General features: G+C 45.6%; 1 non-coding gene across 1 annotated transcript; it reads left to right on the forward strand.

The window, feature by feature from the left end:
• Nucleotides 1–1,059: 1,059 nt before the first annotated feature.
• Nucleotides 1,060–1,185, forward strand: LOC138438509 (U6atac minor spliceosomal RNA). Its single transcript, XR_011256431.1, has one exon. It is a non-coding gene; the product is annotated as a U6atac minor spliceosomal RNA (small nuclear RNA).
• The last annotated feature ends 24,564 nt before the right edge of the window (nucleotides 1,186–25,749 follow it).

The following is a 25,749-nucleotide window of genomic DNA, read 5'->3' on the forward strand; positions in this document are numbered from 1 at the left end:
AATCTGGTTTATGCCAGCTAACGAAAGCTGCTCAGCCTCCAGGAATTTTCCAGGACAACTGTTCAACACTGACTTTATTAAAAATTAAAGTATGTATCCAGCAATTGCACCCCTTGGTATCTCTCCAAATGAGTTGAAAACCCTCACACAGATGTTTATAGCAGTTTTCGTTATCATCACCAAAACTTGGAAGCCACCAAGATGTCTTTTGGTAGGTGGTGAATAAATAAACTGTGGTGCGTCCAGACAATGGAGTATGATTCAGCATGAGAAGGAAAAAGAGTATCAAGCCATGAAAAGACGTGGAGGAACCCTAAATGCATGTTACTAATGAAAGAAGCCAATATGAAAAGTATACATACTGTGGGATTTCAACTCTATGAGGTTCTGGAAAAGGCAAAACAATGGAGACAATCAGAAGGTCAGCAGTCGCCAGGGATTAGGGTAAACAGGCCAAGCAGAGGATTTTTAGGGCAGTGAGATTGCTCTGAATGATACTATAATGGTGAGTACATGTCATTATACACATGTTCAAACCTATAGTCTTGTGGACTGCAGTCCATAGGGTCACAAGGAGTTAGCACAGCATGTAGATTACATAGAGATTCCCAGGTGACACAGAAGTAAAGAATCTGCCTGCAACTCGGAAGACGAGGATTTGATCCCTGGGTCGGAAAGATTCCCTGGAGGAGGGCATGGCAACCCACTCCAGTGTTCTTGCCTGGAGAATTCCATGGACTGAGGAGCCTGCAGGCTACAGCCCATAGGATCGAAAAGAGTTGGACATGACTCAGTGACTGAGCACAGCATGGAGATTATCCAACACCAAGAGTGAGCACAAATGTAACAATGGACTCTGGGTGATGGTGTGTCCATGTGTGCCTATCAGTTTTAACGAAGGCACCATCCAGGGTAGGGTGCTGGTAACAGGGGAGCGTGTGAGTGGGGTGGAGGCAGAGGACTATGGGAGAATCTCAGTGCCTTCTCCTCAATGCCTTCTCCTCAGTGTTCCTCTGAATCTAAAGGGCTCTAAAAAAGAAAGTTTATTAAAAGTTAACCATAGTATATGAAAGAAGAGAAGGTTAGCACTCTCCTTGACAAGGATGGAAGAGGCTCTGGGGCCTAACAACTGGCATTCGGTTAAGGCATTACCACCTACTTTGTGGCATCTAACCACTGCTTTTTTCTTCTGCAGTTTTGAATGATCTGTGGCCACATGCAGCAATATATTTAAATCTGATCACAATGCAATTAATCATGTATTACTATTTGGTAATTAAAAGATAGTATTAAAATTTTTAAAATTAAACTGTAAATTTTAATTCATAAATACATTAAATTAGAGGTAATAAACACTCAAAAGTCACCACTTCCTCCTTGTTTATCACATTTTACTTTTGTCTTATGTTCTCAAGTTTGCTCACTTGTATCGTATCTGTAGAGTAGAATTATTATGTATTGCTTGCTACTGGACTGCTCTTCCCAGCTCTGTGATAAGCGGCCTCAGTTGGGTAGCTTGAAATTACACTGCCTGTCATGGGAATACTTACACAATAGAAATCACTATGTACAGGATTTTTCCCCAGGAAGGTTGATTATTAAACACCACACCACTGATAACATGTACAGTATGAGCTCAGATATTGGGATACGTAACATGTGCATCTGAGGATGCTCATCAAAGGACAGCTTTTGGGAAAAGATTATGGAAACACAGATCTTCATATATGATTAAACCAAGTAATTCACTCTGAATGCATCCAAAGACCTCTTTAAAATGGTTTCAATGATTCTCTCTCCTGGAAGCCAGGAACCCTCACCAATTTGAAGAATTAAATCACTAAAATTTGAAGAAGAAACGGCTGCCTCAAGAGCAGCCCTCTTGCCATCAGAATTACTCAGATCTAGTTCTGAGAGACAGAAGTTAATTGCCAAACTGTTTACTGTAATTAAGTCTATCAGCATGGTTTTCTCCTGATGAAAATAAAGATCGGTATATTGCATCTTCTGGGAAAGGAGCCTTTTATCTCCCCTAAATTAGAAATCTATGATCTTATGCAAGTTCTCTTCAAGACATGGCTTCCCCTGCCTCAAAAATATGAAGGACTTTAAAAAATTAATATTTGCCACAATAGAGAGGCTGGTTGCAGGTACCATTAATTCACTGCAAGCACTATTGTATCCTGATACATCTCATCGAGGTTATTTAAGTGTGTCCAAAGAATGTGTCTTTCACCAGCCTTTGCTTCCAGTGATAAACTATGAAATACTGAAATAGAGGTATTACATACCCTCTATTATCTATCTAAATGTATCCATCTATGTATCTACCATTTATCTGTCATCATCTGTCAACATATCTATCAATAATCTATTATCTATCTACTTGTCTATCATATCTGTCATCTATCCATCGTACCTATCATCTATCTATCATATCTATCTTAGTGTCACACGACAGTAGCAATAAAAAATAATTCTTTGAGGAGAGATAGGAGTAGAAATAGCTATATTTCAATGATATGAAGACCACAGATTTGGGGTATATATTTCCAGATACCTCACCATGTTTTATCTATCTCAAAAATTGTTCTCTATATGGTACTTTAAAACCTGCCTTTCTTCTGAATACTTTACTCCAGATATCTTTTTCAGGTCAGTTGACCTTGGTTGCCACACTGGGAGGCGGGACAGGCAGGAAGAGCCCCAAACTGGCCCCTGGTGGCATGCCTCATCACCTGTGGGCTTCACAGGGGTCCTCCCGCGGGACTTCTGCCTGGCTCCGGCAGCCGCAGCTCCAAGTGGTGTGGCCAGGGGGTGGGGTGGGTTATGTGTGGGTATGGCCTGGGGGTAGGTTGGGTTCTGTGTGTGTGTGTGTGGACACATGGCTCTGGGGCTGTGGAGGCGGGGCTGGCAGTGGAGAGACAGGGAGCAGCTGCAGGAGCTGCCCCCACCTTTGGGTGCTGGCACGACAGCTGAGGAAGCTGAGCCCTTAGGCTGGAAGGTGGCCTCCCAGGTCGACAGAAAGAGAGAGAAGGCTAGAACCTGTGAACTGTTGGGCTGGTTTAGAAATTAAATATTAAGACATGTGTTAGGTGAGTTTCTACCCCTCCTCCCCTGGACTGGAAAATACTACAGGGAGACCTGAAGCCTTGTCTGTCTAATTTTTGTGCAGCTTGTCCTCTGGCAGCATTTGCAAACCAACTGGGAAATCATGTGTTTCTAGTGCCACTTTCAGACATGCAAGTTCTCGTAGAATCCTGGATTTCAAATACCTTGAATAACACTTGCCAGACTATGAAGAGCATTCAAACACAGTTGACCTTTGAATAACAGGCGTTTCAACTGTGTGGGTCCATTTACACTCGGATTTTTTTCAATAAATCTGTCCTACAGTCTGTATGCTCCCTGTGCAGGTGAATGCAAGAATACGGCCCCTTGGATAAGGAGGGTCCACTGTAAAGCTATCCTTGTATTTTTCACTGCATGGGGGTTGGCAACCCTGACTCTTACTTGTTCAAGGGTCAACTGTGTGCCGCGATTTCACTCAGAGCTCTTTTGCTTTGAAAGGACAGTTGCTTTCTGTCTCTTTACACAGAGAGTGGTGTCCAGATTCAACAAGGCTGCAGGACCCACGTCTTACTCACCTGCCCTCCAGTTTCCTTCCTAATGTCCCCACCATGCTCTATTTTATTTATTTTGATTTTGGTTCAGTGCTGTCCTTATTCTAGGCTTTCTGGGGCTCTTATGATCACAAGTTCTTCTCTGGGTTGGTGTGGTAGGAATGGCTGGAAGCTGCTACTTCTAACCTCCATGCTGTTACTTTGTCTCGTTGTCACTGGCAGTCCTTTGACTCATGCAAGTCACTTCACTTCTGAGTGCAAGTCTCTTCCTCTCAGGAGCCAGGTGACCACGCCCTCCCAGATGCACCCAAGGGGTGGTGCTTTCTCAGAAGAACCTCTCAGAAGGTGTAAGAAGCAGACGCATGTATGGCACAGGAAACTCCACTGCATGTTCTGTGGTGACCTAAAGGGAAGGGCATCCAAAAAGGGGATATTTGTATACGTTTCGGTGACTCACTTTGCTGTACAGCAGAAACTAACACAACATTGTAAAACATCTAAACTAATTTTAAAAAATGTACCATGAGAAAACAAAAATTTTTTAAAAATAAAGAAGAATTTTTCTTGAAACAAACGGCAGAAGGGTATGCTTAAAACACCATGAATTTTCTGGATCCCAATAATAATATCAGACTTCCCGGGTGGCTCAGTGGTAAAGAATCTGCCTGAAAATGCAGGAGATGCGGGTCCAACCCCTGGGTCACGAAAATTCTCTGGAGAAGGGAATGGCAACCTGCTCCAGTATTCTTGCCTGGGAAATCCCAGGGACAGAAGAGCCTGGTGGGCTACCACTCAAGGGGTAGCAAAGCATCAGACATGACTGAGCGACTGAGCATGCACACAACAATATTGAAATATTAACAAACAAATCTTGTTGACATTGAGTCCCTCCAGTCCTTCACTTCGTCCCAGGTTACAGATGACAGCGTCATGGCAAGATCTGGTCCAGGCGGCTGGGACCTGGGGTGTTTATCTTCAGTCCCACCACCTTCTCCTCCAACCTAGGCTTCTTTCCTTCTTGACATCCAGACCTTCCTTCTTGGGTTCCCCAAAGGCTGGCTTTCTGTCTTCATCTTTCTACCAAGTGGACAGATCCCACGTCTCTGTGTGGCTATGGCTGCCATAAGCACAGCCCAACTAACTCAACTAAGGGAGGAAGAGTGGCCGGGAGTTTATGTGTAGCCCTGTTCTCTCCTCAAGGTGTTGACTGATGACCGGCAGAGTGGACCCCAGAGGGCACCATCTTCCTGAGTCACTCTCTAGTGAGCACCCTTTCTCATGGCTACTGCAAACATCTGAGCATAATTCTCCTAGCTTAGGGATGTGTTATTTTTGCAACAGTTGGAAGCAGACTTGGCACCTTTAAGGGCCCTCCTCACCCACAGCAGTGGCGTCTGTCTCTATTTAGAAAGGACACATGACTGCCTCTCCTAGCCCCACATCCGGATGCTTGGAGACGTCTGGGATGAACGGACCGGGGGGTGACTCAAACACCATGGTTTTCTCAAGATGTCCCGGAGCCCTCCCAGGAAGGGCGGCAGAACAGCTCTCTGTGTCCTGGGTGCAGTCTCCCCAGGAGCCCAGCTGCTCCAGGATAGGGCCAGGCTGCTCCCATGTCACCACCAATTCCCCTGCCCCCATCCCCACAGCCAGCTCTCAGCAACCAACAGCTTCCTCAAGGGCCTGAGGCTGTGGAGCCCAAGGAGGGCTGGAGAGGATGTGGGAGGCAGGCAAGGGCTGAGTCTGGGAGGGGCCTGGCCTGGGAAGCAGCCAGCTTCCTATGTGAGTGGATGCTCTTTGGCTGACTGGCCACTTGACCTTGGCCTGAGCCCCTGGGAAAGCGCACCCTCCATGCTCTTGATTTATTTCTGGCTTCTTGCACGCTTCCTATTTATGTTAACGTTCTGACAGAAGAGGGCTTTCTGGAGAATTCTAAACCCTCTGCGTGACCCACCCCTGCTCCTGTGGGCCTGTCACTCTGCCCGCCTCTCACCCCGTCTCAAGATCTTTCCATTTGGGCTTTTAAATTCTAAATGGGCTGAGATATCTGATGCACAGAACCCTCTGGGATGTGATTCTGGAACATTCAGAGTCACACCCTTTTTGAACACTGTGAACTGGGAGCTTGTATGCTCAGTCACTTCAGTCATGTCTGACTCTTTGCAGCCCCATGGACTGTAGTCCGCCAGGCTCCTCTATCCATGGAATTCTCCAGGCAAGAATACTGGAGTGGATTGCCATGCCCTCCTCTAGGGGATCTTCCTGACCCAGGGATCACTTGTGTCTCTTATGTCTCCTGCATTGCCAAGTGGATTTTTTACCACTAGCGCCACCTGGAAGCAGAGTGGAGCTAAACCCGCTCATGTGATGAGTTTGCATGCAACCAGGAAAACAGTAGATATGTTGGGGGAGCTTTGTGACTTCCCAGAACACAGTGAGTCTGAAACCAGGGTCTCCTGAGCAGGCACTGGTTTACTGTGGCCAGGTTTTTTTTTTTTTTTTTTTACTGTAACGCATAGAACAGAGTGGGGGAGGCAGGGAAGCCAGGGGAAGGGTGTCAGCATGCAGGACAGTGTCACATGAGACAAAATGACAAAAAGAAACCAAATTCATATGGGATGATAAGGGCTTCAGTCTGAAAGTGAATGACTTGGTCTGACCTCTGCTCTGGCCCTATGAGCAGTGGAGCCTCTGGAGCACCCGGAATGTGTGGCACAGAGACACAGGGACCCAGAGGTGACCTCAGGACACATCCTCTGATGCGAAGGCCGAGACCAGAGGTTCCCATGCTTCATCTTTGAGGAGCAGCTGAGGGTCAGGAGCAGGGACTTGGGAAGGAAGTGGGATCTTTGAGACCCTCTGAAGCCATCCTGATAGATGCTCCAGCCTGGTCATGGTCCTGTGAGATGGGGGTCCACAGGCAGAGCCTCTGTTGAGTGGGCAGGCGGGCCTCCTCTCTGTGACCTCAGTAGACAGATGGTTGTGGACCATGGCATTTTCCCAGCAAAGAAGGTTTCGCTGACTTCCTCTGTTCCCAGGCTTTGTAGGGAGCGCTGGGCACAGAGTGGGGTCATCAACCAGGATTCAGCTGCTCCTTCTGCCCACTGGGCAGGTGCTGCCCATGCTTCAGGAAAGGGCACCAGGTGAAGAGGAACCTGCCCACGTGTTAAATCAGAGACACAAACTACCCAAGGAAAGAGTCAGTGAAACACAGGGTGCCCGTGTGCCATGGGTCCCATGTTCGTGCTCCTTTCCTCCCCAGCCTGTGAGTTCTGTTCCCTCATCCATGCTTACAGGGCATGTAGAAGGCAGAGCCTCGGGGATCAACCCTAGGAGATCCAGAAAAGCACCGTGTCTCCATCAACCTATCAGACTTTGCTTGTGCTATCTCTCAAGGTCTCCATGAAGAGGGTCAGAGAAATACGGGGCATTGAGGTAAAGGGTGATAATGTAAAGATGAGAAAATGTGCCTTCAGGGATGGCACCCAGGGGTGCAACCACACACAGGACAGCCTGGTTACCAGTTGATGAAAGCCACAGAGAAACACAGAGAAGACAATGTGTCAAAAAATTACAGGAAACTCATGGATCTGTAGACAAGTGCATGATGCATTAGAGACAGAATGAAAACAATTGCACAGGTTGAAACTTTGTGAATGACCCAAGATTTAAAACAACTTGAAATGTTTTCAAAGTATTCCTTTATTGCTTGGAAATAGTTAGAGCTTTAAAAATATTTCCATTCAGAAGGCTGTCTTTTCACCTTGCTTATATTTTCCTTTGTTGTGCAGAAGCTTTTAATTTTAATTAGATCCCATTTGTTTATTTTTGCTTTTATTTCCAGAATTCTGGGAGGTGGATCATAGAGGATCCTGCTGTGATTTATGTCTGAGAGTGTTTTGCCTATGTTCTCCTCTAGGAGTTTTATAGTTTCTGATCTTACATTTAGATCTTTTAATCCATTTTGAGTTTATTTTTGTGTGCGGTGTTAGAAAATGATCTAGTTTCATTCTTTTACAAGTGGTTGACCAGTTTCCCCAGCACCACTTGTTAAAGAGATTGTCTTTACTCCATTGTATATTCTTGCCTCCTTTGTCAAAGATAAGGTGTCCATATGTGTGTGGATTTATCTCTGGGCTTTCTATTTTGTTCCATTGATCTATGTGTCTGTCTTTGTGCCAGTACCATACTGTCTTGATGACTGTGGCTTTGTAGTAGAGCCTGAAGTCAGGCAAGTTGATTCCTCCAGTTCCATTCTTCTTTCTCAAGATTGCTTTGGCTATTCGAGGTTTTTTGTATTTCCATACAAATCTTGAAATTATTTGTTCTAGTTCTGTGAAAAATGTGGCTGGCAGCTTGATAGGGATTGCATTGAATTTGTAAATTGCTTTGGGTAGTATACTCATTTTCACTATATTGATTCTTCCGATCCATGAACATGGTATATTTCTCCATCTATTAGTGTCCTCTTTGATTTCTTTCATCAGTGTTTTATAGTTTTCTATATATAGGTCTTTAGTTTCTTTAGGTAGATATATTCCTAAGTATTTTATTGTTTTCGTTGCAATGGTGAATGGAATTGTTTCCTTAATTTCTTTTTCTACTTTCTCATTATTTGTGTATAGGAATGCAAGGGATTTCTGTGTGTTGATTTTATATCCTGCAACTTTACTATATTCATTGATTAGCTCTAGTAATTTTCTGGTGGAGTCTTTAGGGTTTTCCATGTAGAGGATCATGTCATCTGCAAACAGTGAGAGTTTTACTTCTTCTTTTCCAATTTGGATTCCTTTTATTTCTTTTTCTGCTCTGATTGCGGAAAATAATAGCAAATGAAGCAACTGACAAACAACTAATCTCAAAAATATACAAGCAACTTATGCAGCTCAATTCCAGAAAAATAAACGACCCAATCAAAAAATGGGCCAAAGAACTAAATAGACATTTCTCCAAAGAAGACATACGGATGGCTAACAAACACATGAAAAGATGCTCAACATCACTCATTATTAGAGAAATGCAAATCAAAACCACAATGAGGTACCACTTCACACCAGTCAGAATGGCTGCGATCCAAAAATCTGCAAGCAATAAATGCTGGAGAGGGTGTGGAGAAAAGGGAACCCTCCTACACTGTTGGTGGGAATGCAAACTAGTACAGCCACTGTGGAGAACGGTGTGGAAATTCCTTAAAAAATTGCAAATAGAACTACCTTATGATCCAGCAATCCCACTGCTGGGCATACACACTGAGGAAACCAGAACTGAAAGAGACACATGTACCCCAATGTTCATCGCAGCACTGTTTATAATAGCCAGGACATGGAAACAACCTAGATGTCCATCAGCAGATGAATGGATAAGAAAGCTGTGGGACATATACACAATGGAGTATTACTCAGCTGTTAAAAAGAATTCATTTGAATCAGTTCTGATGAGATGGATGAAATTGGAGCCAATTATACAGAGTGAAGTAAGCCAGAAAGAAAAACACCAATACAGTATACTAACACATATATATGGAATTTAGGAAGATGGCAATGATGACCCTGTATGCAAGACAGGAAAAAGACACAGATGTGTATAACGGACTTTTGGACTCAGAGGGAGAGGGAGAGGGTGGGATGATCTGGGAGAATGGGAATTCTAACATGTATACTATCATGTAAGAATTGAATCGCCAGTCTATGTCTGACGCAGGGTGCAGCATGCTTGGGGCTGGTGCATGGGGATGACCCAGAGAGATGTTGTGGGGAGGGAGGTGGGAGGGGGTGTTCATGTTTGGGAATGCATGTAAGAATTAAAGATTTTAAAATTAAAAAAAAAGGACAGTCTTTAGTGGCTCAGAAAAAATAAATAAACAAATAAAAATAAAAATAAAAATATTTCCAAACCCTACCAATGAAGGATATACTCGGATTCTTAACCAGGTGATGTTTTTGAAATGCAGATTGTGAAAGCAGTTCTTTTAAAAGAACATAGAATGCCTTTCATGTTTGACTTCTAAAACTTGTATATGTTTTAGCAATAATGTAAGACGGCATGGCTTGAAATGTGCAGGGATTCAAGAGTTTTAAATAAATGTATGCTTTTGGGGAAACGATATTTTGGTGGTTCATCTTTGATCTTTAAGTCGACCTGTCGGTAGTATGGATGGGATTTTCTGCTTGTCAAGCCTTCACATTTCTATGAACCTGTGGCAGAGGTTCCTACCTTGGCCACTCACTGACCCACAAACACTGGAGAAGCTATTTATAAAGCCTTGACCCCTCCCTTAAACACATGGGGAATTTGGACAGGTAATTTTAGATTTTAAGCCCCAAAGCTGAGGTCCCCTGGGAACACAATTCTGAAGCAAGCTTTGACCAACTGGTCTTGGAATATGATGTCTTGTTTCCTTGTCTTCATGGATTTGCATCCCATATTGGAGTATAGTTGATTTACAACTTTATTGTATTAGTTTCAGGTGCACAGCAAAGTGAGAAGTTTGAGGGCAAGAGGACAAGGGGGCAGCAGAGGGTGAGATGATTGGATGGCATCACTGACTCAATGGACATGAGTTTGAGCAAACTCCAGGAGCTAGTGAAGGACAGGGAAGCCTGGCGTGCTGTAGTCCATGGGGTTGCAAAGATTCAGACACAACTGAGTGACTGAACAATGATAGCAAAGTATGCCAGTTATACATATATACATATCCTCTCTTTTTTAGATTCTTTTCCCATATAGCCTATTACAGAGTATTGGGTGGAGTTCCCTGTGCTGTACAGTTCAGTTCAGTTCAGTTCAGTCGCTCAGTCATATCCGACTCTTTGTGACCCCATGAATCCCAGCATGCCAGGCCTCCCTGTCCATCACCAACTCCCAGCGTTCACTCAGATTCATGTCCATTGAGTCAGTGATGCCATCCAGCCATCTCATCCTCTGTTGTCCCCTTCCCCTCCTGCCCCCAATCCCTCCCAGCATCAGAGTCTTTTCCAATGAGTCAACTCTTCACATGAGGTGGCCAAAGTACTGGAGTTTCAGCTTTAGCATCATTCCTTCCAAGGAAATCCCAGGGCTGATTTCCTTCAGAATGGACTGGTTGGATCTCCTTGCGAGTCTCCAAGGGACTCTCAAGAGTCTTCTCCAACACCACAGTTCAAAAGCATCAATTCTTCGGCACTCAGCTTTCTTCACAGTCCAACTCTCACATCCATACATGACTACTGGAAAAACCATAGCCTTGACTAGACGGACCTTAGTCGGCAAAGTAATGTCTCTGCTTTTGAATATGCTATCTAGGTTGATCATAACTTTTCTTCCAAGGAGTAAGCGTCTTTTAATTTCATGGCTGCAGTCACCATCTGCAGTGATCTTGGAGCCCAAAAAAATAAAGTCTGACACTGTTTCCCCTGTTTCCCCATCTATTTCCCATGAAATGATGGGACCAGATGCCATGATCTTTGTTTTCTGAATGTTAAGCTTTAAGCCAACTTTCTCACTCTCCTCTTTCACTTTCATCAAGAGGCTTTTTAGTTCCTCTTCACTTTTTGCCATAAGGGTGGTGTCATCTGCATATCTGAGGTGATTGATATTTCTCCCGGCAATCTGGATTCCAGCTTGTGTTTCTTCAAGTCCAGCGTTTCTCATGATGTACTCTGCATAGAAATTAAATAAGCAGGATGACAATATACAGCCTTGACGTACTCCTTTTCCTATTTGGAATCAGTCTGTTGTTCTATGTCCAGTTCTAGCTGTTGCTTCCTGACCTGCATACAGATTTCTCAAGAGGCAGGTCAGGTGGTCTGGTATAGTCCTTATTAGTTATCTATTTATAACAGTGTATATATGTCAATTCCCATCTCCCAGTTTATCTGGTAACCATAAGTTTATTTTTCATATCTGCATCTCTTTTTATTTTGTAGATAAATTCATTTGTACCTTTCTTTTAGATTCCACATATAAGTGATATCTTATGATATTTGTCTTTCTTGGTCTGAATTGCTTCACTCAGTATGACAATCTCTAATTTTGGTTTTCTGAGCAGGAACCACACAGTTCTCTGTTATGTAGGCCATCCTTTGGACAAAGTTATTTTTAAAGTATCACAGTCTCTTAATTCTGGAACCCCAGGTGGATCATCTATGGGAGAAGACAGGGATGAGCTTACAGAGATGGAGTTGCCTTGGGTAAGCCTCCCCACGCTCCCCCATGGGTGGATGTGGACATGGGGCCCCCCTTCCCCTGGTGGCTTCATCTCCTTCCCACCAATTTCTCAGCTTCCACAGAGCTTTAGCCTATAACTCCTGAGGATTCAAGATCCTGCCTGGTTAGAAACAAATCCAGGTGCTAACCTGCAGACATAAGTCATATAATCCAAACACTGAGATGTCACCAATCATAGTTTACATTTTCCCATATTATTTGCAAATGTATAGTCTGGACATAACTGTCCCAATGGTGAGCAAGGCCATCCCAGAGCAAGAATTCTAGGTCGACTTTCAGGCCATGGCAGCCCTGTGCTAAGACATGGGCAGAAAGTCTGGCTATACTTTTTGTTAAGAGAGTCTACATTTTGTTGTCTTTGCTCTGGGGTCTGACACCACCGCCCCCAATGCTAGTGTTTATTGACTTTTTACACTGCTGAGCTGGTGGCTCCTGGCTTCTCAGCGACACTTCTTACATCACCGCCAGTGTTAACCATCCTGGTGTGTTGCAGGTGAGAAAAATACAGACTCTTAAGAGCCCCTTGAAAGCCCCGATTCCAGGCCTGAGAAGCCACTGCTCTCTCTGGTGTCTTCTGTCGTTGATTCCACAGGTATTTTCCAAGGGCCTCCTGTACACCTGCGGTGGCATGTCCTGTCCAGGGGCAGTGCCCACCCGTGGGGTCCCACCAGAGACCCAACCTGACACTGTAAGTGGTGTGGAAAGGTCACATGTGGGGGCGGGAAGAGCAGATGAGTGTTGGACTGGGCCCGCTATCTCTTACTTTGATGACTCCCCTTCTTCACCCACGAACTGAACCCACGTCATTATCTCCACTCCTGGTCTGTTTGAGCCATCAGTGGGGACTTCCCTGGCAGGCCAGTGGTTAAGCCTCTGTGCTTCCAGTGCAGGGTTGTGGGTTCCATTCTTCGTCAGAGAGCTAAGCCCCCACATGCTTCATGGCCAATAAACCAAAACATAAAACATAAAATAAAATTTGTATTATAAAAAATTCAATAAAGATTTTAAAAATGGTCCACAGCAAAAAAATAAAAATAAAAGCATCAGGGTAACCACGCAGGAGACGAAGATTTGATCCCTGGCTGGCAAAGATCCCCTGGAGAAGGAAATGGCAACCTACTTCAGTATTCTTGCCTGAAGAATCCCATGGACCTACAAACCTGACGGGCTACAGTCCATGGGTCGAAAAGAATTGGATATGACTGACCAACTAAACAATAACAGCAGAAGGGAAAGAGTGCTGAGGTCAGCTGTAACATCTGGAAGAGGCATTTCACAACCCAGGGAATGCACGTGAGGCTCCTTGGATGGGATATTTACCAGCCAATATGTTATCCTCAGATGGGGGTGGCTGGACCATAGAGGCCAGGAAGGGCGGGCAGACAGCCTGTGTTTGGACCAGGTCTCCAGTCTGTGAGTGTCAGTTCATCTACTCAATAAACCCCAAAGCCCATGTGGGGTGCCTTATGGGGGCCCCATATCTGCTAAACAGCCATCGAGAAGGAGCCCCTGGCACGGGACCAGCCCAGGTCTTGCCCTGGAAAGGAGACTCAGGCCTGGGGCTAAAGCTGGGGGTAGGGGCAGTGGGAGGGACAAAAGGGTCCAGAAGGAACCCCAGAGCTGGCTGAGGGTCAGATGCCCTCTGACAGCTGCTCCTACCTCTGGCCCAGCCTTACCCTCGAATAATGTCTCAACAAGGCCATGTGTTGTCCCCATCTCCTCCCTATTAAATGTTTATGCGTAGGAGAAAACAAGTACAACAATAAAGTTATGCCCGCATATGACCAGCACTAAGGTCAAGACGAGGCAGCTTCTGGGGAAGCCCGGGCAGAGGAGACAAGGACGCCACTACTGGCAGTGACTTTTTAGAGTCTGGTGGTGCACACACAGCGTGCCTATAGTACTCTCTGTGTATTTACCGTTGAGCGGGCTGGGGGTCTTCGTTGCTGCTCGGTTTGCTGGTTGGTTTTTCTCTAGGTGCTGTGAGTGCGGGTTGCTCGTCACTGCAGTGCTCAGGGCTCTCATTGCAGTGGCTTCTCTTGCCGCAGCGCACAGGCTCTAGGCATTCAGGCTTCAGCAGTTGTGGCACAGCGGTCAGCAGCTGCGATCCCCGGGTTCTAGAACAGGCTCAGTAGTTGTGGCACACAGGCTTAGCTGCTCTGAGGCCTGCGGAACCTTCAGAGACTGCAGATTGAACCCATGTCTCCTGCACTGGCAGGCAGACTCTTTACCACTGAGTCACCAGGGAAGCCCAGGATTGTGTTTTAAATGTCCACAATCAGTGTATTATTAAGAAGACATCCCTTTGCCTTCTTGACCCGCTAGACTTCGGTTCTGCACCCTACCAAGCAGCCTCGGCCCCTGCTGGGTGTGCCTTGCAATTTCTCCTTATGCTGTGTCTACCTGGGACCCACAACATACTCTTTCAGAAAATGAAGAAAACAGCAGCTCATGTATCTTCCACTCTTACAGCCTGGCCCTTCCACGGTGTACAGTAACAAAACCGCACCACCACTTTTAAGAAAACTGCTGAGGATCAGGCTTCCCACCATCCAGGCTGGAAACTGCCTTGTGTGCGTCTGGGCTTGTTAGCTGTCTGGTGCAGGGAGCAGTCCTTTCATTTTGTGATCAGCGTCTGGATCATTTTCGTCTCTGTACACACCTGTGGAACAGCCCATCACCCACACAGCATCTTCGCTGGTCACAGAGAAACACTCCTTGCAGGTCAGCCTCACTGCTTCATCTTCTGTAGTCTCTGGACTTTGATTTCCCAGAGATACATCAGGCTCCTAGCTTCTGGGGAGTCAGCTGACAATAGTGTAAATCTTTGGGACCTCCCCGCTTTAACTGCTCCAAGCCCTGCAGATACCAATGTACCATTTGGACTGCGTTTTCTTTAAGGCTTGTCTGAGCTCAGGCTGATGTAACAAAATACTGCGGACCAGGTGGCTTAAGCTACAGACAGTGATTTCTCACAACTCTGGCAGCTGAGTCCCAGAACAAGGCACTAATGGGTTTTGTTTCTGGTGAGCGCTGTATTCCTGGTTTGCACAGGACTATCGGCTGCGTCCTAACATGGCAGAGAGAGATACTAAGCTCTCTGATGTCTCTTCTTATTGGGTGCTAATCCTGTCATGGGAGCCCCACATCATAATCTTATCTAACCCCAGTTACCTCCCAAAGACTCCATCTCCAAATATCACCCCAGTGGAAATTAGGGTTGTAACATGTAAATTTGGGGAAGACATGATTCAACCCAGAGCAAGGCTCAGACACCTTGGAGTTTCACAATTTGCATGTCTTGGCGTTTAGCTCAGCCAGTTCCAGGATTCATGTTGAGATGGCTTCTTTTGCCTCTGGGAGGAGGGAACCAGGCCTTTCTATGCCTGGGGCTGTTAGTACAAAGAGATTACCATGTGAAACCAGGCCCAGAATCCACACTGGCCTTCCCTCCTGCTCCCTGGGAGCCCCCCTGTGTGTGCACCCCATGCTAGGACATGGTCACAGTGGTCCTCCCAGGCCCCTCTGCCCCCAGAGCCAAGAAGTAACAAGTGCGATGGAGGCTCCCAGATCCACTGGGGCTGCTGATGGCTCCCTGGGACTCACCCTGGGTCGGGGCCCTGCATGTTCAGAAGGAGTCCACACCTGATGTGGTCAGTGTGGGGTGCTGGGTGGCTCGACCCCGCGCTTCAGTCTAGAACATCTCCAAAGCGCCTCCCTGCCCTGGAGCTCCCTGGGGGTTGGCTGAGGTATGTGCCCTGTCCCTCTTCTGTCCTGTCCCTGCTATGCCCTGTTTTCTGGCCAACTACACAAAACCTACTGAAACTAAATTTGAAGCTGGAAAGAGCTATGTGGGCTGAGATGGCAGGTTGAACCCACATGTTTTATCTCCTCTCTGTGCCCCCTTCTCCTGTCCTCAATCTTTCCCACCATCAGGGTCTTTTCCAATGAGTCAGCTCTTCACGTTAGGTGGCCAAAGAATTTGTGTTAAACCACCTGCATGTATTTCAGTTAAGCAACAATGAAACAGCAAGATGGAGGTTTTAAAGAAAATCCCTTTTCACTTCTCCCAACTCCCCCTGTGGTTAGAGGAGACCTCAAGCAGGTGATACAGAAGCAGGAGCCACGTTATCAGCACTGCTGAGCTCTTTCTCATGGCCCACCAGACCCTTCAGACAGTTCTGTGGGACCCCAGGACTCCAAGGACTGGAGTTTGGGAACCACAGCATGAACTAAGGGCTGGAGACTTCATCTTCTTCAGGCAGTATTTCCTTTCTGGGGAGTGTGGTTTTCGGTTTTCACCCCACCAGTCCTGGGCATGCATGCGTGCCTGCTAAGTCACTTCAGTTGTGTCCAACTCCAGACTATGGACTGTAGCCTGCCAGGCTCCTTTGTCCACGGAATTCTCCAGGCAAGAATACTGGAGTGAGTTGCCACTTCCTCCTCCAGGGCATCTTCCCAACCCAGGGATTGAACCCATGTCTCCAGTGGCTCCTGTGCTGCAGGCAGATTCTTTCTCATTGAGCCACTGCTGGTCCTGTGCATGAGGCTAATCCCAGCAGCCATCTCAATCATGGCATAATTTGAAACCAGAGATATGAGGGACCTGAGTTAAAAAGAAAAACATATCCTACAACAGTTCATGTATGGAGAGCCTTGAGATGCTCCTGGGGTTTGTGAAGGTCGTGAGCGTCCTTCAAAACTAGTGAAATGCAAAAGCCTGGCTGCACTCCAGAAGGACACCACTGGTGGGATTTTCCATCCCAAGCACCTGAAGCTCTGTGGGGAGCTGCCATGGGAGGGAGCTGGTGAGAAAATATCACCTCGCAGAATGAAGGCATTTTAAAGAGGTTCAAATGGCGATAAGGACGTGGAAGAGATTTGGGTGGGCCAACTTACCAACGATCTGGAACAATCAGGGAACTCGGCGCCTGAGAGCAGCATGTCTGTCAGTCATTCCACAGCAGGTGTGGGGGAGGCAGGCGCAGTCTCTCCTGAGCGTCCCAGGCAGTGATGGGCAGAGAGGACGTGTAGCGAGACAGAGGGAGGGGAGACGCACGGGATGTTCAGTGAGCAGCATCTCAGATCTGTGTAACGCAGGGCTTTTCACAGCGTGTTCTAAGGAAACCATACAGGATTGATGAAGCACGTGGCTGATGACCTTGTATGGGACAGCTGGCGTTGTCAGCCAGGGTCTGAATGCAGTGACAGCTCAGCTTCTGTCGACGCTGTGCTGCTCTGTCTCCCGGTCCCCGCATGGGGCAGCCTGTAGCTTGGGTTTCACTTGGGTCCCTGACTCCCAGGAAGATGGGCCTGGCAGGTGGTCTCCGGATCTCCGAGGTGGAAGGGGAAGCAAACTCCCAGGCCTGGGTTCTTCACTAGTGAGTGACTGCAGCAGACACAGAGCCGAGGTCCCTCCTCAGCTGTGTGGGAGCCTATGTGCTGTAACAGCCTTTCAGGTGATTCTGATGCTCAAGTTGGAGAATCCATGCCCTCTCTGACTTCCCCCCAGAACAACTAACTCAGGTTCACAGGGACCACAAGGGAGGTGTGGCAGAGGTCAAAGTTCAAGGCGATGCTAGCTTGAATTGTGGTGTTGCAGAAGACTCTTGAGAGTACCTTGGACTGCAAGGAGATCAAACCAGTCAATCCTTATGGAAATCAACCCTGAATATTCATTGGAAGGACTGATGCTGAAGCTGAAGCTCCAATACTTGGCCATCTGATGCAAATAACTGACTCATTGGAAAAGACCCTGATGCTGGGAAAGATAGAAGGCAGGAGGAGAAGGGGACGACAGAGGATGAGATGGTTGGATAGCATCAATGACTCAACGTACATGAGTCTGAACAAACTCTAGTGATGGTGAAGGACAGGAAGCCTGGTGTGCTGCAGTCCATGGGGTCGCAGAGAGTCAGATACGGCTTAGTGACTGAGCAACAGCAATCAAGGAGGGAAGGTCCTGACACTGCCCTAAAATGAAAGTGCTGCCAGAAGTAGGATTAAGGGGAATCAGCGCGAGAAAGAGACAGAAGCCAGGGAAGCAGGAAGTCATTTTAAATGCACCCAGGATTTAGTTCTAAACAGTCATGGTGAGCTGACAGGTCACAGCCGGAAGAAGACTGTCCTTACTCACAGTTCCCAAGGGGTGGGGGCCGCACAGGGGAAACACCAGGGGAGTGTGGAGGTGGAGAAGCAGGTGGAGGGCCTTTGTTGCGGTTTTCCTGATAAGAGGTGGGGAGGCAGGGTAGGGAGGCTGAGTAAACTCAGAATTAGAGGGTCTGAATAATGTCAGCAGGCTCCGGGCTGCAGGGCTGGTCTCTGGTCTCTGGGACCCAGGGGACCTTCAAGGCAGGGGGCATAAATGGCCTGGGGCACGAGTTACAGAGAGAAGATGGCTGAATGTGTGGGCTCTGGGCTGGTCGGTTGCACATCAAATGTTTGCTCCTCTAGGAAATAACGAAGCCTGGGAGGGGCAGTCCCTCCCCAGGTCCTTGAGGTCCTAAGGTGTCAAACCCTCATCAAATCCCGAGGAGCCTGGCGGGCTACAATTCCTGGGGTCACAAAACAGCTGGACACAACTAAGTGGCTGAGTACACAAACACCGCATTGCCTCTGGGTGGCAAAGGGCACCCGAGAATAAATGTCTGAGAATGTAATGTCTGAGAGAACAAATGTTAAAGCCAACCCCACTGTCTGAATTTGAAGGCAATAGCCCCTCCTGGAGAAGGAGGTGAGCACTTCATCACTGGGGACTCATGTGCAAGAAGTGTGAAGATCAGGATGAGCAGCATCCAGGATCTTGCAGTGGTCAGGCGCCTGCTTCACACCCTCGTTTGGTCCCCTCCGCAGCCCTGGGACTCTGTGTTGTGATTCCCAGAACTGAAGCTCCTGAGACCGCAGCACACAAGAGGCTTCCTGGTCCTGTTCCAGCCCATCCATGGGCACACACCTGCCCTGCTGCTCTTCTCCCAGGACTCTGTAACTCATGAGTCCAGAGAACACCTTCGTCTGGCTCTGGACAGGCCAGGAGGAAGCTCACAGAGGTTAGCAGACACACCCGATCCCCAGGCCAGTTTGCATTGGAACCTGAAAACCCTCTCCCGTACAAAATGCAGACTGAACCGGGGGATTCTCATACACACCGCATATGGTATCAGTAAGCACCTTTTGTCATTTGAATGTTATTCAGATAAAGCTTTAGGAACCCTCCGACTTACATTACCAGCTCCACATGCAGCAACAAAAAAGACCCAGGGTTTAGGACAAGGGGTTTGTTAGCTGACTGTAAATAAGAAAGGCCTCTTTCACTTTAAATGAAAAATAATGGAAACTCAGGTGTGAACAGTGGGGAAGAAGTCAAACTCTGAGTAACTAAAGTCTACAATATAAACAAGAATGGAGGGAATCTGACTGTCGTTTCTTTCTATGTAAACCTCTTCCACCAGAATAAGAGATCCCGGAGGGGTAGCACGCATTCCCTGGAGGCTCAGCCAATGTACCTGAACCGTGGAGTGACTCTCCGAGTTCCTACAACACAGCAGGTGCTTGTTAGATGTTTATTAAACCAACAAGGGGATGAACTTGGCAGGATTATAGAAACAGCTGCCTTCAAAGTAGTTAGTATGAATTTGTTATCACCTTTCAAATAAAAATATTTGGGAGTACACTTGTATGTTATAACACGAACCCAACTTTCCATTTCAACAATAATAAGGCCAATTATTTAAATAAACTTCAAATATGTTGAGAGTTTTGTCATTCACTTGTGTCTGTGTGTGTGTGTGTGTGTGTGTGCGCTCCGTCATGTCCGATCCTTTGCGACCCCGAGGACTGCATCACACCAGGCTTTCCTATGCTTCACCATCTCCCAGAGTTTGCTCAAACTCATGTCCATTGAGTCGGTGATGACATCCAACCATCTCATCCTCTGTCACCCCTCTGCTCCTGCCCGTTTCCCAGCATCAGGGTCTTTTCCAAGCAGGAAAGAAATGCAATGGGAAGCTAGGAGGTAGGTGATGCTCGAGGGAGAAGCTGAAAGCAGATAACTCAGAGCAACGTGGGGTCCACAGCATAGGAACCAGTGGACTGTCTCCTGCAGGAGCCACCATGCCTGTAAACCAGCTTCAACCTCTCCCATGAGTCACGCAACTCAAGAGTCGCATCCCCAGAGAGGAGAGTCCTATTGGTCTGGCTCAGGTGGCATGTCCATCTCTCGGTCATTAGAGAACAGGACTGATAACTAAGCACCATCAAGAATGTTCACTGTGGGGACTTCCCTGGAAGTCCAGTGTTTAAGACTTCCCCTTCCAATGCAGGGGGTGTGGGTTCAATTCCTGGTCAGAAAGCTAACGTCCCACATGCCTCGAGACCAAAAGATACAAGACATAAAACAGAAGCAATACTGTAATAAATTCAATTAAGATTTTTTAAATGGTTCACATCAAAGAATCTTAAAAAAAAGAATGCTCACTGTTCAGGAAGGGGAGTTACTCAGGAAAAAAAGAAAGGATGTTGTGGCTCAGATGGTAAAAACCCCGCCTGCCAATGCAGGAGACATGGGTTCGATCCCTGTCGGGAAGATCTCCTGGAGGAGTAAATGGCCACCCACTCCAGTATTCTTGTCTGGAGAATCCCATGGACAGAGAAGCCTGATGGGCTCGAAAACAGGGACACAAGTGAGTGACTAACACATCAGAAATCACGAAGGAATGGAGGATGAAGCATCATACATCAACCATGACCAGCAAAGCTTCATGTCACCCCAGTGCCTAGAAAACGGAGCATTTGAAACCCAGTTGTTCTGCACTGTTCGTGGATCTGAATTTGTGAGTTCTCCTCCTCACTAGAACGTGTTTGCAACCACCCTGATCAGCACCCTGGCGCTTTCAGGTCCTTCATAGACATGTGTGGGGCAAGTCTGTGCTGCCCGACATCAAGGACACCCGCTGGGTGGACCAAAATCATGCCCTGACTTCTTGGTTTAGCTCCCAGACCGGAAACAAGTGTCTTCCTTCCAGCCTACTTAGTACCACTACACTTTTGTGCTTTTGTTGGTGACTTCATGTTTATTTTATTTTTTTATTAGTTAATTAGTTTTTTGGCTGCACTGGGTCTTCATTGCTGCGTGGGCTTTCTCTAGTTGTGGCGAACGGGGGCAACTCTCTAGTTGTGGTGTGTGGGCTCCTCATTGCAGTGACTTCTTTTGTTGTGGAGCACAGGCTCCAGGGTGCGTGGGCTCCAGTACTGGTGAGGCATGGGCTCAGTTGCCCCACGCCATGTGGGAACTTCCCAGAGCAGGGGCTGAACCTGTGTCCCCTGCATTGGCAGGCGGATTCTTAACTACTGGACCACCAGAAAAGTCCCTGACTTCGTACTTACAATGGCCTTTGTGAGTTGTGTTGAGGTGCTGTCCATGCTCCCAGGAACAAGAAGGTTGCAACGTGCCTGTTGGAGAAAATGTGTAAGTTGGATGACCTTCCTTCAGGTCCTCTTGGCTGTGAGTTCGATGTCAGTGGATCAACACTATGAGTTGAATAAGGTGTCTTTAAACAGAAACACACATGAAACAAGGCTGTGTATGGCTCAGATGACCAGAAGCTCGCAGGAACTGAATCTGGTCTTACTCCTGGGAGCAGCAGTTCAGTTCTCACCAACTCAGTGTTTGAAGCGATGTTATAGATAGAAATGCCAATGAATAACAAGATTAGGCTGTATGCATGTTGCGATGATTGGCCTTTGGACTTAATTTCCACGCTGCACCTCTCTCAGATTTATTGTGATTTCATTTCACTTCAAACTAGCCGTTTTCTCAGAGCTCTTGCATGTTTATGAATTGATTGCCATTTGATTGTGTGCTGTACTCGCATCTTAAGCCTCTCATCCCAGGGTAAGGAGGGGAGAAAAGATGGGGAGACGGGCAATACAGAAAGAAACATCAAGAGCCTCCCTGGCAGGTTAAAGAGACAGCAGTCCTCCCATTTAAGGAAAGCAATCAGCTGAGCTCATACATATACTGCATTTCCCTTGCAAATGAGGCTCATCACCAGCTTCTTTTTGATTTCTCTCTTAGCTGGAGTGAGCTTCTTTCTTACAGCTCACTGTGTCTTCCTAGAAAATTGTCTCAGACCTGAATTATGTTCTCAGCCACACTGAATTATGAAGCTTGCCATGAGGCTGTGTGTGAGCACGTGTGTCGGAAGGAGCTGTCTGGTCCTGTGAGATTTCTCCCAAGTAAACGTGTACCCTGGATTTATAGAAATATTCTTTTAACATATTTTATTTACCTTCAATATGAAACCTATGAATGCCAGGCTTATAATTATTAAGAAACTTTATCAAGTGACTTGGCTCAAAACAAAATCTAAACCAAAGAGAAAAAGAGTCTGAATGCATGCAATTATCTAGTTATCTCCTGATAGTACCACCTGACTTGATCAAATGCCCCACTCTAGACAGACACTGTTTTACAAAACAGCTTGTTTTTATGGGATTTTTTAATGCAACTGTATGGGTAGGAAATTTGCTTTAAATTACAATATTTTCAAATTTCAAGCAATCTTATTCCATAGACATTAATAGGAATATAGGGTTGCCTGCACTGTACGTAGATGCTTTACTGCCTGAGACACCAGGAAAGCTCATGAAAACAGGGAATGAGAATTAATAATTCACAGAATGAGAAATAACCAATAAACACATGATGAGAAGACCAAACTCATGCATAAGGAAGTAACATGCAAATTTAAACAAGTTACAACTGTTTCATCCATTAAATTGATAAATACCATTTATTAAGTAATATTTAAGTAGTGTTTATAGAGGAGTAAACCAAGAGGCACACACAGAAGTTGCCAGTTGAGGGGACTTCGCTGGTGGTCAAGTGGTTAAGACTTCACCTTCCAATGCAGGCAGTATGGGTTTGATCCCTGGTCAGGGAGTTAAACTCCCACATCACTTGTTGCCAAAAAAAAACCCAAACTCAGAAGCAACATTGAAGCAAATTCAATAAAGACTTTAAAAATGGTCTGCATCAAAAACAAACAAGCAAAAAAAAAAAAGAAATTATTTGTGGGTATGTTCTCATGATGGGAAATTTGGCAATGTATGTAAACACTTTGAATTATGCACATCTTCATAAATTTATCCTAAAGAATGTCAAAGCCATTTTCATTAAAGAGCTGTGTGTGTGCGTGCTCAGTCGTGTCTGATCCTTTGGGACCCCAAGGACTGTAGCCCCATCAGACTCCTCTGTCCGTGGGATTCTCCAGGTAAGAACACCAGAGTGGGTTGCCACTTCCTTCTCCAGGGAATCTTCCCCACCCAGGGATGGAACCCATGTCTCCTGTAGGTCCTGCATTGGCAGGTAGGTTCTTTACTTGGGAAGCCTAGTTAAAGAGTTACGTACAAGGATGCTCAATGAAACGTTGTTTACATAGTGAAAAACTGGGAACACACTGTGTGCCCAATAAGAAGGGAAAACTCAATAAATTGTGATCTCTCTTAAGGATGAAATGTCATAATGCATCTATTAAGATTTGTGTTTTGGAACAATGGGCAAGGTAATCAAACCACAGTGATTGTTGCACTCATCAGACAGGTAAAAATCTAAACCTCTAACAGTTACAGTGGGAAGCGATGCAAACTCTGTGCACAGCTCCTGGGAATAAGGCTGTGAAAACCACTTTGGGGATGAATTTGGCCAGACAGTTGTCCCCACTTTTCCGAGGGGGATATGGTCCAAGGTCTCCAGTGGGGGCATGGTTGTACCAAACCATGCACACACTATGGGCTTAGCTGGTGGTGCAGTGCTAAAGAGCCTGCCTGCCGATGCAGGAGACGCAGGTTTGATCCCTCATTTGGGAAGATCCTCTTGGAGAAGGGAATGGTAACCCAATCCAGTATTGTGGCCTGAGAAATCCCATGGACAGAGGAGCCTGGTGGGCTGCAGTCCACCAGGTCATAAAAGAGTCAGACATGGCTTAGCCACTAAACAACTACAACAACAACAAATACACTATGTTTCCTCCTATACATACTTGTTATAAAATTTAATTTACACACTAGGCATAGTAAGAGATGAACAGCAGTAACTAATAAAATAGAACAATTATAGCAGTATACTGTAACAAAGGTTATGTGACTATGCTCTCTCAAAATACTGTATGGTACAAATTTAATGTCTTTTCCATCTTAACTGAACTCTTACCATGCCCTGTGGCTCTAACTTTTTCAGTTTGAGGTGCAACAGCAAAACCAGCACAAATGTCTTATTCCTCTTCACTACTTCACAAATAAGTTTGTTCTTACTGTAGATCTTAGCAACCTTAGGGTACTATATATATATATACATTTTTTTTTCTTATTGAGAATTTTGAGCTTCATACCTAAAGGAAGCTCTTTACTGCTTATCTCTGCTGTATCTGAGCTGCCATCTCACTTCTCTTGCACTTTGGGGTCATTATTAAGTAAAATAGGGGTCACTTAAATACTAGCCTTCTGGTACTGCGACAGCCAATCTGATAGCCGAGATGGCTACTAGGGACCAATGAAGGGACAAACCGGGCAAAGGGATGATTCACAAAGGATGTCCCCCACTGGGACAGAGTGGGATGACAGATGTGAGATTTCATCGCATTACTCAGGACAGTGCACAATTGAAACATTACAAGTTGCTTAATCCTGAAATTTTCCACTTAAACATTTGAGATGGTGGCTGACCGTGGCTAACTAAAACCTTGCAAAGTGAAACTGGAGATGAAGGGGAGCCAAGGCAGGAAGGTGGTTTGGCAGCACCTTCGTGCAGTGAGTCTAGGGTGACCCGCTGCATAGCAGGGAGCCTAGGGTGACTTGAGCCCACATGTGGGAAACTCCAGACAAAATACTATCTCCCAGAAAAAAAGGTGGACAGAAAGCAAAACAGAGAAAACTGTAAAAATAAGACATCATTTGTTTCGATTTAAAAACATGAAAAATGATATGTATTTTGCATAAGAATATCAATATATGAAAGGCAGATATGAAGACATGTAATCACCAAAATCTGCAAGAAGGTTGACTCTTTGTGGTTGGGAAATGAGTAAGAACCAGAAGGCGGGGGTGCATAGGGAGATTCAATTGGGTTAGAATATTTCTTTTTCTTAGAAAAGTAACGCTTATTATTGACAGTTTGACACATGTAGAAAAGCACACCCCCTAAGATCACTTATTCATCACCTGGGAGTATCTTTCTATATTTTATCTGTACACATAAAAAATATTTTTCCAAGATTAGAATCACACGATATAAACTGCTATGACATTTGCTATTTTCAAATAACATATTATTATTTTCCCAAGTCATTAAAAAATTTACATTATAGAATATTTCATTTCTTTGCCTGGGAGGTGTCTGCAAGGATATTCTTCTTATCTTTTGTGAATTTTATATAATGCATAATTTTTAAAAGAATATGTGATGGTATGAAAAGATACAATAGAACATCAATTGAAAAAGGCAAAAGACAGAATTGCATTCAACAGAATTGTATGTGTGTATACACACACTCCCAAAATGTTTGCAGTCATTACCTCTAAGTGTTGGATTGTGAATGATGTGCACTTATTTCTTCTCACATTTATGCCTCTCTAAATTAAATATCCTCTGTCTACCACTAGAAAATGCAATTTTTATTGAAATATTTTGAATGTATAACATGTTTGCTATTGGGCCTTTGATTGCTGTGTGTCTTGATCACAATTTTGGGTTAAATTGCAAGCTTTCTGGTCACTCTAAGTAAATATCTGTAGAGCTGGAAGGCTGCAGTGGCACCTTGGAAGCCTCTCAGCTACAAAGTCAGGTCCCCTCGGAGACAGAAATCATCAGTATCAGAATCAGAGCTAGTCTCCTATTAGTAGTTACTGGTCTTGGAGAAACCATTCA

The sequence above is a fragment of the Ovis canadensis genome, chromosome 3, assembly GCF_042477335.2.
Source record: "Ovis canadensis isolate MfBH-ARS-UI-01 breed Bighorn chromosome 3, ARS-UI_OviCan_v2, whole genome shotgun sequence".
NCBI lineage: Eukaryota > Metazoa > Chordata > Mammalia > Artiodactyla > Bovidae > Ovis > Ovis canadensis.